This window comes from Platichthys flesus, chromosome 8 (assembly GCF_949316205.1).
Source record: "Platichthys flesus chromosome 8, fPlaFle2.1, whole genome shotgun sequence".
Lineage (NCBI taxonomy): Eukaryota > Metazoa > Chordata > Actinopteri > Pleuronectiformes > Pleuronectidae > Platichthys > Platichthys flesus.
This window is the reverse complement of record NC_084952.1, coordinates 21,082,692-21,094,560: the sequence shown is the minus strand read 5'-3', so window position 1 is coordinate 21,094,560 and position 11,869 is coordinate 21,082,692. Positions and strand designations below refer to the sequence as shown.

The following is an 11,869-nucleotide window of genomic DNA, read 5'->3' as shown; positions in this document are numbered from 1 at the left end:
TCAGCAGGAGATGAGTTAACGTTTAGAAGGCGAGGACAAGGGTAACATAACAGATAACAATGGAGTGGATAAAGTATTCCTTTAGCAGAGGATGGTTTCAATCCATCGACCTCTGGGTTATGGGCCCAGCACGCTTCCGCTGCGCCACTCTGCTCTTGTTTAATGATATAATTTCATACGAACATAGTCTTTGGTTTTATAAGGTTTTATCAGCAGGTAAATCGAAAGGACTTGAAGGAAGTTATTGGTAAATGTGAAGTTATGTGCTCCAGTCTGAAGGTGCACATCTTAACTTTTACCTCGTTTGAAAACCAGACGGGAGAAAAAGAAAATGTCCTCCTGTACATCCCATGTGCTTCAAAGCTCGGGTGGCTGTTGCAGTTTTGAACAACAAGACAGCTTCTTATAGTAGATAAGCTGCAAGTAGCCAATAAATTCAACTGATAGTCTACTGGCAGTGGTAGGATTTGAACCCACGCCTCCTGAGAGACTGGAGAATTAATCCAGCACCTTTGACCACTCGGCCACACTACCGTTGGAAACTAGATTTAACCAAACAGACAGGAGGGGTTTAGATGTAAATGACACTTTGATGACAATTGGACAATCAAATCGAAGACACATATGGAAGAACATTCGAAACTTCAAACACATACCCTGTGGGAGTATAGAGCTTTACTCGAGATCAAAAGACCACAAAACTATCAGCCAAGTTAAGGGCTTCAACTGTTGGGTCTATTCTGTCACATTTTCAACTTCAAAAGCCAAAGCAAGTCACTTTCAGCAGGAGATGAGTTAACGTTTAGAAGGCGAGGACAAGGGTAACATAACAGATAACAATGGAGTGGATAAAGTATTCCTTTAGCAGAGGATGGTTTCGATCCATCGACCTCTGGGTTATGGGCCCAGCACGCTTCCGCTGCGCCACTCTGCTCTTGTTTAATGATACAATTTCATACGAACATAGTCTTTGGTTTTATAAGGTTTTATCAGCAGTTAAATTGACAGGACTTGAAGGAAGTTATTGGTAAATGTGAAGTCATTTGCTCCAGTCTGAAGGTGCACATCTTAACTCTTATCTCGTTTAAAACCAGACGGGAGAAAAAGAAAATGTCCTCCTGTACACCTCATTGGATATCCCATGTGCTTCAAAGCTCGGGTGGCTGTTGCAGTTTTGAACAACAAGAAAACTTCTTATAGTAGATAATGTGCAAGTAGCCAATACATTCAACTGATAGTCTACTGGCAGTGGTGGGATTTAAACCCACGCCTCCTGAGAGACTGGAGCCTTAATCCAGCGCCTTTGACCACTCCGCCACACTACCGTTGGAAACTAGATTTAACCAGAAAGACAGGAGTGGTTTAGATGTAAATGACACTTTGATGACAATTGGACAATCAAATCGAAGACACACATGGAAGAACATTCGAAATTTCAAACACATACCCTGTGGGAGTATAGAGCTTTACTCAAGATCAAAAGACCACAAAACTATCAGCCAAGTTAAGGGCTTCAACTGTTGGGTCTATTCTGTCACGTTTTCAACTTCAAAAGCCAAAGCAAGTCAATTACAGCAGGAGATGAGTTAACGTTTAGAAGGCGAGGACAAGGGTAACATAACAGATAACAATGGAGTGGATAAAGTATTCCTTTAGCAGAGGATGGTCTCGATCCATCGACCTCTGGGTTATGGGCCCAGCACGCTTCTGCTGCTCCACTCTGCTTTTGTTTATTGATATAATTTCATACAAACATAGTCTTTAGTTTTATAAGGTTTTATCAGCAGTTAAATTGACAGGACTTGAAGGAAGTTATTGGTAAATGTGAAGTCATGTGCTCCAGTCTGAAGGTGCACATCTTAACTCTCATCTCGCTTAAAACTAGACGGGAGAAAAAGAAAATGTCCTCCTGTACACCTCATTGGATATCCCATGTGCTTCAAAGCTCGGGTGGCTGTTGCAGTTTTGAACAACAAGAGAGCTTCTTATAGTAGATAAGCTGCAAGTAGCAAATAAATTCAACTGATAGTCTACTGGCAGTGGTGGGATTTGAACCCACGCCTCCTGAGAGACTGGAGCCTTGATGCAGCGCCTTTGACCACTCGGCCACACTACTGTTGGAAACTAGATTTAACCAAACAGACAGGAGGGGTTTAGATGTAAATGACACTTTGATGACAATTGGACAATCAAATCGAAGACACACATGAAAGAACATTCGAAATTTCAAACACATACCCTGTGGGAGTATAGAGCTTTACTCGAGATCAAAAGACCACAAAACTAACAGCCAAGTTAGGGGCTTCAACTGTTGGTTCTATTCTGTCACGTTTTCAACTTCAAAGCCAAAGCAAGTCACTTTCAGGAGGAGATGAGTTAATGTTTAGAAGGCGAGGACAAGGGTAACATAACAGATAACATCGGAGTGGATACAGGAAACTTTTAGCAGAGGATGGTTTCGATCCATCGACCTCTGGGTTATGGGCCCAGCACACTTCCGCTGCACACAGTCCATGGTTTCAATGGTTTTGCTTAGCAGTTAAATCAACTGGAATTGGAGGAAAAATTGGCAATTGTGAGGCACTGTGCCTCAATGGGAAGGTGCATAGTGTAACCTTGTTTGAAAACGAGACTGGAGAAAAAAAAAAGTTCCTGCTGTATGCCTCATTGAACATTGCATATGCTACAAGGTTCACCTGGCTCTTGAAGTTTTCAACAACAACAGTTTTTACTGTAGAGAATGTTTCAAGTAGCGAACACATACAAATAACAGTCAATTGGCAGTGGTGGGATTTGAGCCCAAATCCAGCGCCTTCGACCAATTGGCCACACTATCATTAAACTTGTTTTAGCCCAAACAATGCTGAGGCGTTTCGATTAAAAGTCCACTTTGACGACAATTGAACATTGAACGTAGTGCTTGGTTTTAATAGGTTTTATCAGCAGTTAAATCCACTGGACTTGGAGGATAAGATTGGCAAATGTGAAGCTATGTTCCACAGTCTGAAGGTGCACCGTGTTATTTCGTTTGAAAACCAGACTTAAGAAAAATTAAATTAACTCTTGTACGTCTCATTGGACATTGGAAGGCAAGGACAAGGGAAACATAGCAGTGGATAAAGGATTCCTTTAGCAGAGGATGGTTTCGATCCATCGACCTCTGTTTCATATGAACAGACACGCCTCCTGAGAGATTAGAGCCTAAATCCACCGCCTTCGACCACACATTTTCTCATTTGAACATAAATTAGAGACTAACACTAGGTTGTTTGGAATGAATGTATGGATGAATGAATGATGTCAGTTGAAACTCACAGCAAGCGTTTATTTTGCAGAATGTCAGAGTGAATAGTAGGCTCCTGCCTCCAAGTTGTTGTCGCTGAGACAAATTTCCTCATATTTAGCATTCATAGAAAATTGCCTCTGGCAAAGTCATTACAAAGCCAGTGGCAGAATATGTGGTGTGTGCTTGTTTATGTGTTTGTATGGTCAGTCCCCATGGTGACCATGTTTAGGAATGGTTCTGTTTGCTACCTGAGTGTGCTGAGAAGTATGTGGATAGACTGAATGTGCAGTTTTCACACATATGCTATGGGACATTATCAAAAAGAGACAGAGAGAGAGAAATAGAAATAAATAAAGTGTTAAAGGATAAAATCATACACTGACCCTGTAGACTATGAGGTGAAGTAACATTGGTTGGTATTTTGGCATTCTGCAGTGCCAAAGAGGCAGTCATTTATTGGTGTGTGTGTGTGTGTGTAAGGGAGAGAGAGAGAGAGAGAGAGAGAGAGAGAGAGAGATTTTAGCTTCTCCTACAATCCAATTTAAAAGTTTCCATTTGTACTCATTTGATTTCCCTTATCCTACTCCTAAAATTAAGGCACTCTTACTCCACGTCTCCCCAAACTGTTTAAAAACCTTCCGCAGTGTATTAAAAAGGAAACAGTCTTTCACATGCATAAAAAGCATGGATCACTGTCTCTTCTTCTCCACAAAACGGGCAATTGCAGTTGAATGTTGGGTTGATGATGGATATAAAAATGTTAACCGCAATGGCTCCGTGTAAAATCCTCCACTGCAGGTCTCCAGCTACTTTAAATGTGAACCAGCCCTTGCCCCCCCTCCTCCTTTGGTAAAAACAATACACTCTGGGGCACCCAGTGTAACCTGTCCCAAAAGAAGTCTGTTAAAATGGCTTGTAGTTTCTGTACTAAACCTTTCGGTGTTCCAGGCTTGCAAGCCGATGCCACAGAGCAGAAGCCACCAGATTATTTATAATTAATGTTCTGCCTCTGTATGATAGCTGTGGTTTCATCCATTTCCATTTGTTGAGCCTCCCTTGCATTTTCTCAGCCACACCCTCCCAGTTCTTCTGTACCATGGACTCATTACCGACATAAACCCCCAGGTATTTTAGACCATCTCTCCTGCAAATCAACCCTCCCGGCAGACTGGGTAGACCCCCTTCCCACCTACCAACTGCCAGCGCTTCGCTTTTCTCCCAGTTCACTCTAGCAGCTGACATGGTTTGATTGGCTGATAAAATGTGGCTTTCCTTAAAATCATTTAAAATCAACCCTTTAATATTAGCTCTTATCTTACTCAGCATGGGCTCAATAGAAAGTACGTATAACATCCCTGAGAGCGAGCAGCCCTGTCTCACCCCCCTGTAGACTTTAAAAGGTGCACTCAGGCCTCCATTGATTTTGAGTACACTCTCAATGTCCTGATACAAAACCTTGATCATTGGTATGTGACATGGGCTGAGGCCAAACCTCTCCAGAGTCTTCCAGAGGTAAAGGTGCTCAACCCGGTCAAAAGCCTTTTCCTGGTCCAGAGAAATCAGACCAGTTTTTATGCCTAATGAACTAGAGAAGTCCACAATATCACGAATCAAGGACACATTGTCCAGGATAGACCTACCAGGCACACAGTACGTCTGGTCTTGATGTATCACTTCCTCCATCACCTCCCTCAGACAGTTTGCCAGCACTTTGGACAGGATCTTATAGTCTGTTAATAGCAGCGACACCGGACGGTAGTTCTCGATCTCCTGAAGGTCTTCTTTCTTTGGCGGGAGAGTTATCACTGCCCTCTTGCAGCTTATTGGCAGCACCAAGTCTCTAAAGCTCTCATTAAAAACAGTTAAAAGATCTTCCCCCATCTCGTTCCAGAACTCCTTAAACAACTGGACTGGAATGCCGTTGATGCCCGGGGCCTTCCCCTCCGCCATGCTCTGCAGGGCCGTGTAGAGTTCCTGCATCGATAGGGGGCCGTCCAACCCAGCATTCGCGTCTTGCAGGACCTTGGGCAGCTCTCCACAGAAGGATTCGAACAGGGAATTGTTCTCAGTATATTCAGTTTTATACAGCTCTTTATAAAAACTCACGGCTCTCTTCCGGATATCCTTGCTGTCGCTGAGTTCTTCTCCTTCAGGAGATCGAAGAGTGTGGATGATTCTGCTTTGTCTGTTCTTCTTTTCAAGTCCAAAGAAGAATTTAGTCGGTGCATTCATGAGCGCTGCTGTCTGGAACCGTGACCTGACCAGCGCCCCCTGGGCCTTCGTGCCCAGTAGTTCTGTAAGAGCAGATTTTTTAGACTTGAGATCTTTAATATAATCTCGATTTCCAGTGGAATCTATTAAATTCAGCACCACTACAATTTCTGACTCTAGATCCTCCATAGATCTGGTTATGTCTCTTGTTACTGGGATAATGAGCCAGAGAGAGAGAGAGAGAGAGAGAGAGAGAGAGAGAGAGAGAGAGAGTGAGAAAGAGAGAGAGAGAGAGAGAGAGAGAGAGAGAGAGAGAGAGAGAGACAGATAGAGGGAGAGAGAGAAAGAGAAACTGCTGTTGTCCTTAGGGTGGACACAGTAGATGGGTGAGTAAACACATGCACACACACACACACGCACACATACAGTGAGAAACAAATCACAGATTGTGTTTATGATGAAACTGTGATAATAAAACATCTTTAAAGGAACTTGAAGATGTGAGCGCAGTAAATATAAATGTGGAAGCATTTCACAGGGCAGGTATCTGTTCCAGAACATTGGACTATGGCAGGTGTAATAATATTTCATCTTTAATGGATTCATTCAATCATTAGTTTGATTAACAGTAGTGATCTCTGATGAGACACGACTTGCGTTGCATTTTACAATCTATACCAGCGGTCCCCAAGCTTTTTTGCGCTACGGACCGGTTGGATGTCAAACAATATTTCCACGGACTGGCCTTTAAGGTGTGGCTATAGAGCCTCACTACGGGGGCCCTCTGGTACGGCCTTTGGTGACATCGCTAGATATTTTTTTTTATTTAACGGAATTAACGAACTGTTAATACGGCGGCCTCAAATTATTATTGGTAAGTTACCAGCAAGACAGAGACGCACAGATACCAAAGCTCTATCACGCACACGCTGCGCTTCTGTGCGCTTTGGAGAGTTTTTTTTGTTATTTAAAATTAAAAATTAATTTGTTAATGAAAGAAAATGCCACCGATGTCACTACAGATATGATGTCGGAAATGGCAACTGTTTGTAGGGCTGTTGAGGCGTTCTCAGGATATTTTGCCGTGACTTTAATCCAGAACACCGGCAGAGTTGTTTTCTCAAACATACTTTCAAGGCCGCCGTCATTTGCGATCTCCAGCAGCTGATCTTCTTCTTGCACAGACCTGCTGGATTCACATGGTTTGTTGACAAATGGGTCCGACAAATACCGTGTGGGTTTGTGTTTTAGCGAAAAAGTCACAGGACCGTGACAAGCCTCTTGACATGCGAAAAGCATGAATCATAACAGAGAGGATCCGGTAATTTTTTAAATAAAACACCGTTCAGAATCAAAAAATAAATAAAACAAGAAAAAATGTAAGTTGTTAATTATTTCTGTCCAGCCAAGTAACAAATGACCTAAGGCCCGGGGGTTGGGGACCACTGCTCTATACTACTTTAATGTAAGGCAGTGGATTGATTCACAGCACATCAAGCACATCACTTCTGATAAGCAGTGACCTGCTTGGGGAGGACCAGGGCAGGCAGGACACCTGCAGGGGAGATATGTATCAGCTGGGCCATAGGTGCTCCCATTCACAACAGCATGATACCTCCAGGCTGTACACTTCATATACAATAGTACATATCTGGATAGAAAAATACCTGTGCTGCCATTTCATAAACCAGCATGTCTGCCCTGTCAGAGACCAAAACCAGCATGCACATTGAGGATGATATGATTGGGATGAGAAGATGCCTCTAACTGGATTTCTGTTTTCTCCACTGATCTCCTCACCATCTGGTAAACCTTTGATGTTTTTTATTTTATTCTTTATTCTATTCTATTTCTTAATAAATCACTGCACTAAACTCCATCATCTAGTTTTTATTTGTGTCTGCATTTGTATCTCTAATCCCGTTTCCCTGCAAATGAACAACCCGTCATTAACTGTCCATAAAGGTCCATGAAACACACGAGGCAGGGACTCCTCCAGAATCCTTACAAGAGAGAAGGACTTAGCCATTGCAGTTCATTGTGATGTTTGTATAAATTTATATCAAAACATGGAATCTTAACTAAATTTTGTGATGACATTGTATAATTATTTTAGCTCTACATTGAATTACTAAAATTACAAAGAACTACAACAACAGCAGTTTCAGTAAAACCACAACCACATAAATTGGCTCACACACACACACACACAAACAGCCAATTACAATACATAGAATGAAGCGATGTAATCAGTGAAACATAGCCCACCTTTAAAAGTCAGAGAAATACATATGTCAAATGAAGTAAAGACTTAAAATACTGCAAGTGAAGTACTATGAATTTAGATGATGTATACATGCTCTTACTCTCACACAAACACATACACACACACACACACGAACATAGATAAACAAGAGATCATGTTTAATTCATAGCTGCAACTGAGTATAGGACTTGATCTTGTTTGTGGGGGCGGTAAAGATAACACATGCACATACACACACAGGCTGTCTCTCTCTCTCTTTCTCTCTCTCTCTCTCTCTCTCTCTCTAGCTCTCTCGCTCTCTCTTTCTCTCCCACATCCATAAAGACAAAAAGCTCAAATGATGCTCAAATGTACGTTTGCACACAGACAGAGACATTTGAATGCAGTAAAACACATGAAGAGATAGTTCTCTCTCTCGGGGAGCTGGGATGGGAAATTTAATTTAAGGTTTGACCGTCAGAATGCCAGAACTTCCAATATGACACAGATAAAGATATGAGCCGCAGACTGAAACCAGCTTTACGTAAGTGGTCCAAAGTGGCTTGAGCCCATTTACAGTTTTTCACAATTGTTAACACACGTTTTTCAAAACAATAATGGCTTTCTCAAAACTGCACACAGAAAACTGAAAACCTCACACACAAAATGCTAAACCTGACACTCCCTTTGCAAGATGACTCTTTGCCATCAAATCTCTTACCTGTTCTCAAAATGGAACTCGTGTTTTCATTTGGTACACACAGTCATTTTTTCAAATGACACACACATACCATTCATTGAATACACACAACTAAGCATTTGCTTGCACACTACCAAGCATTTACAGCACACTGTAGTGCAAAACTGAAAACACAATCATCAAAATGGAACACACCATATGAATGACAGTGACTCTGGAGAATGAGCCATTTCTCTTTTTGTAAAATGTCTCAGTGTAGGCCTACTTTTTTCATAGTCAAACATAAAACAGCACACAAATATGCATTCAAAAAAAGGTTTATTTCGGTACACACAGAGAACAGTACAGTACTGTTAACCCCCCCCCCCCTTCACAACAATTATTTAGGCATCAGGCCTCCGGTTCCTATCTGGCCAGAGGGCCTCATCCACATCACAGGCAATATTCTCCCTGTCCAAGCAGCGTTGGAAGAAACACCTTGAGTGGCGCATGAAGCCCTGACAGGCCTCGACACTCACGTCGCCACAACCTTCCTCCATGGCCTGGAGCAGTGGGACCCGGTCCCACTGGTTTTTATTCATATACCTTCCACCTCCAAGCTGAAAATAATTCCTCAATAGGATTCAGGAAAGGAGAATAAGTTGGAAGGTATAGAACGGAAAAATGTGGGTGGTCCTGAAACCACTCATGCACTTGAGCAGCCCGGTGGAAGCTCACATTGTCCCAGATGACAACGTGATCGATCGGCTGTGGGTCATCTATCTGGCCAGGTGGTACCAGCAGGTCATGCAGGCCATCCAGGAAGACCAGGAGACGGGCAGCATTATAAGCCCCTAGGTGGGCATGACGGTGCAAGATCCCATGGTGATTCATTGCAGCACACATTGTGATGTTCCCACCACGCTGGCCGGGGGCTTCAACAATGGCCCGCTGGCCAATGACGTTTCTACCCCGTCGCCTCCTCTTCACCAGGTTGAGTCCCACCTCATCAACATTATTGATGAGGTGGGTACAACACATGAGCTGTGTCCTGCTCCTGGATATGTCCTGGGTTTGTTACCTTGGGGTTGAATGCAGTTATTGTAAGTCGCTTTGGGTAAGAGCGTCAGCTAAATAAAATGTAATGTAATGTTATGTAAATCCGCTGACACAGACAGCATGACAATGCAAGTTACAGTATGGACACAGAGAGGTCAACACAGTGGGCTACAGTGAGACACTGTAGAAAAGGAACAATATTAGATTACAGGTACAATACATGCATGAGTCAGTGCTGAATGTTGGAACTTACAAGCACAAACTCTCGCCGTAATTCCTTCATGCCTGTGTTCCATTCAAATGGGACCCTGAACACTTGTTTCATCTGCATGGCATACCTATGCAGAATACGGTCCAATGTAGAGAGGCTGACGGTCCGGACGTTTCTAAATGTAGCATGGTCAGCCAGGATCCTAGTTTTTATTTATCTGAGTGTGATAGAGTTGTTCTCACGAACCATATCTACAATTTCAGTCTCCTGTTCGGCTGTGTTAATGAGGTGAAATTGCTCAACAGACCTGAATGTTTAGAGATTTGAGTATTTGTGTGTTGTAGGTTGATGCTTTGAGATTTTACTTGAGAAGTATGTGCAACAACTGAACATTGTGTGTAGTGTTTTGACAACAATGTGATGTGTAATTGACATCACAGTGTAAAGAATGAAAGTCAGAGTCTAATGCAGATAAGGGAGTGTGAAGTAGTGCCAAATTGTGTCGAGTGATTGATACATGAAGTGATGGTTTTGCAAATTGTGCCGAATTTCCGCTTTTTGTGTGTTAACAACTGAGAAAAACTGTAACAGTGGAAAAAGTGAAAACACAGAGTTTCTCCGATTACAGCTGCTCAGAATTCAGCGCTGCAGCTTCTTGATCAGGTGGTTTTTACCGAGCTTCAGTTCTGTGTCCACAACCCGGCTTGACCTGCTCTCACGTTTTGTTTTCACATTTCGTCAACTAAAATATGTGTCACACCCACATGCTTTTTTGTAACAGGATAAAATAGCAGTTAAATGTCAATAGTTTTTTATTGTCGTTCTATAATTTAATAAATGCAACAAACTATAGTTTTTATAGATATTGTATAACTATATATTTACGTTATAACCTGTGTTATCAAATATGTTTTGCGGCTCCAGACTTACAGAATTTGGTGGAAGAGGGGGGAAAATGGCTCTTTCGATAGTATAGGTTGAGTACCCCTGGGTTAGTGTGACGCAAATACTAACTCACTCACTCACATGTCTCCCTTTCTCTCACTCGATCACACACTCACTGAAACACTCACTCATTCTCTCACTCTCTCTCTCTCTCTGTCTCTCTCTCTCTCTCTCTCTCGTGCGCATGCGGAGCGACTGAGCGGAGCCTGAGTGTGTGGGTGAGTGAGTGGTGGGTGAGTGTGGCCGCGGTACCAACTTTTCACTGCTTTATTCTACTTTTTCTCGTCTTTTCTTTTCACGTTCGTTTGTATGACTATTTGTGTTTTTTTTTAGGTTTAGTTTGGGTGGGTTATTTTGGAGTAGTTTGGGTTATTTTGGAGCGTTTGTTTTGTTTCTTTGCCGAGGCGTCCACCCCGGCCGGGGAGCGTGGCGTCTTTAGGCACGGGAATGTTTGGCTCTTTAACGCGGCGGCATGCCATTAAAATAGCAGCAAAAGCCAGCGTTGAAGTTTGTAGTTTGGCTGTTAGCGATTTGGTCGGGCACGACAAAATTCTGTCGGCAGCCCGGATGAACAAGGCAGTTGTTTTGTTTCTAGAGACGGTGGAACTGGCAAATGAGGTGATTGAAAAGGGAGTAGTAATTGATGGTGTTTTCACCCCCGTGCTCTCTTTATCAGCACCCTCTAAAAAAGTAATTTTATCAAACATTCCGCACTTTATTAAGGATGAAATATTAATTGAAGCTCTATCCCGTCATGGCAAACTGGTATCACCCATAAGGAAGATCGCGATTTTCAGCAGCAATCCACTCCTGAAACATGTTGTGTCGTTCAGACGTTTTGTGTTTATGATAACAAAAGAAAACAAAGATTTAGACTTTACTCTGAATGTGCCAGTGGAGGGGTTTATTTATTCGGTTTATGTGTCCTCGTGCCTGATGAAGTGTTTTGGCTGCGGCCGGGCTGGTCACTTGGTGCGTGCGTGCCCGGACAGAATGGATAGTGCTCCCGTTGAGGGGGAATCTAATAGCGAGCAAGCCCCCAGTGTTAACGTTCCCAATAGTGGGGAGAGTGTAGAAGCGAGTGGCGCTACGACGGAGGGAGAGGGGGGGATTTCCTCGACTGAGGTAGGCCCCGCGCATAGGCCTCGTGAACCTTCCTCTGAGCCAGCAGGGGAAGGTGTGTCCCAAGCTGAGCCCGTAAACACTAGTAGAGCTTTAGAAAATAATTATCTA

The 11,869-nt window shown here is 42.9% G+C and overlaps 1 non-coding gene across 1 annotated transcript; it reads right to left on the bottom strand.

Moving 5' to 3' along the window:
• Positions 1-452: 452 nt before the first annotated feature.
• Positions 453-534, bottom strand: trnai-aau (transfer RNA isoleucine (anticodon AAU)). The gene has a single exon. It is a non-coding gene; the product is annotated as a tRNA-Ile (tRNA).
• Positions 535-11,869: the final 11,335 nt, after the last annotated feature.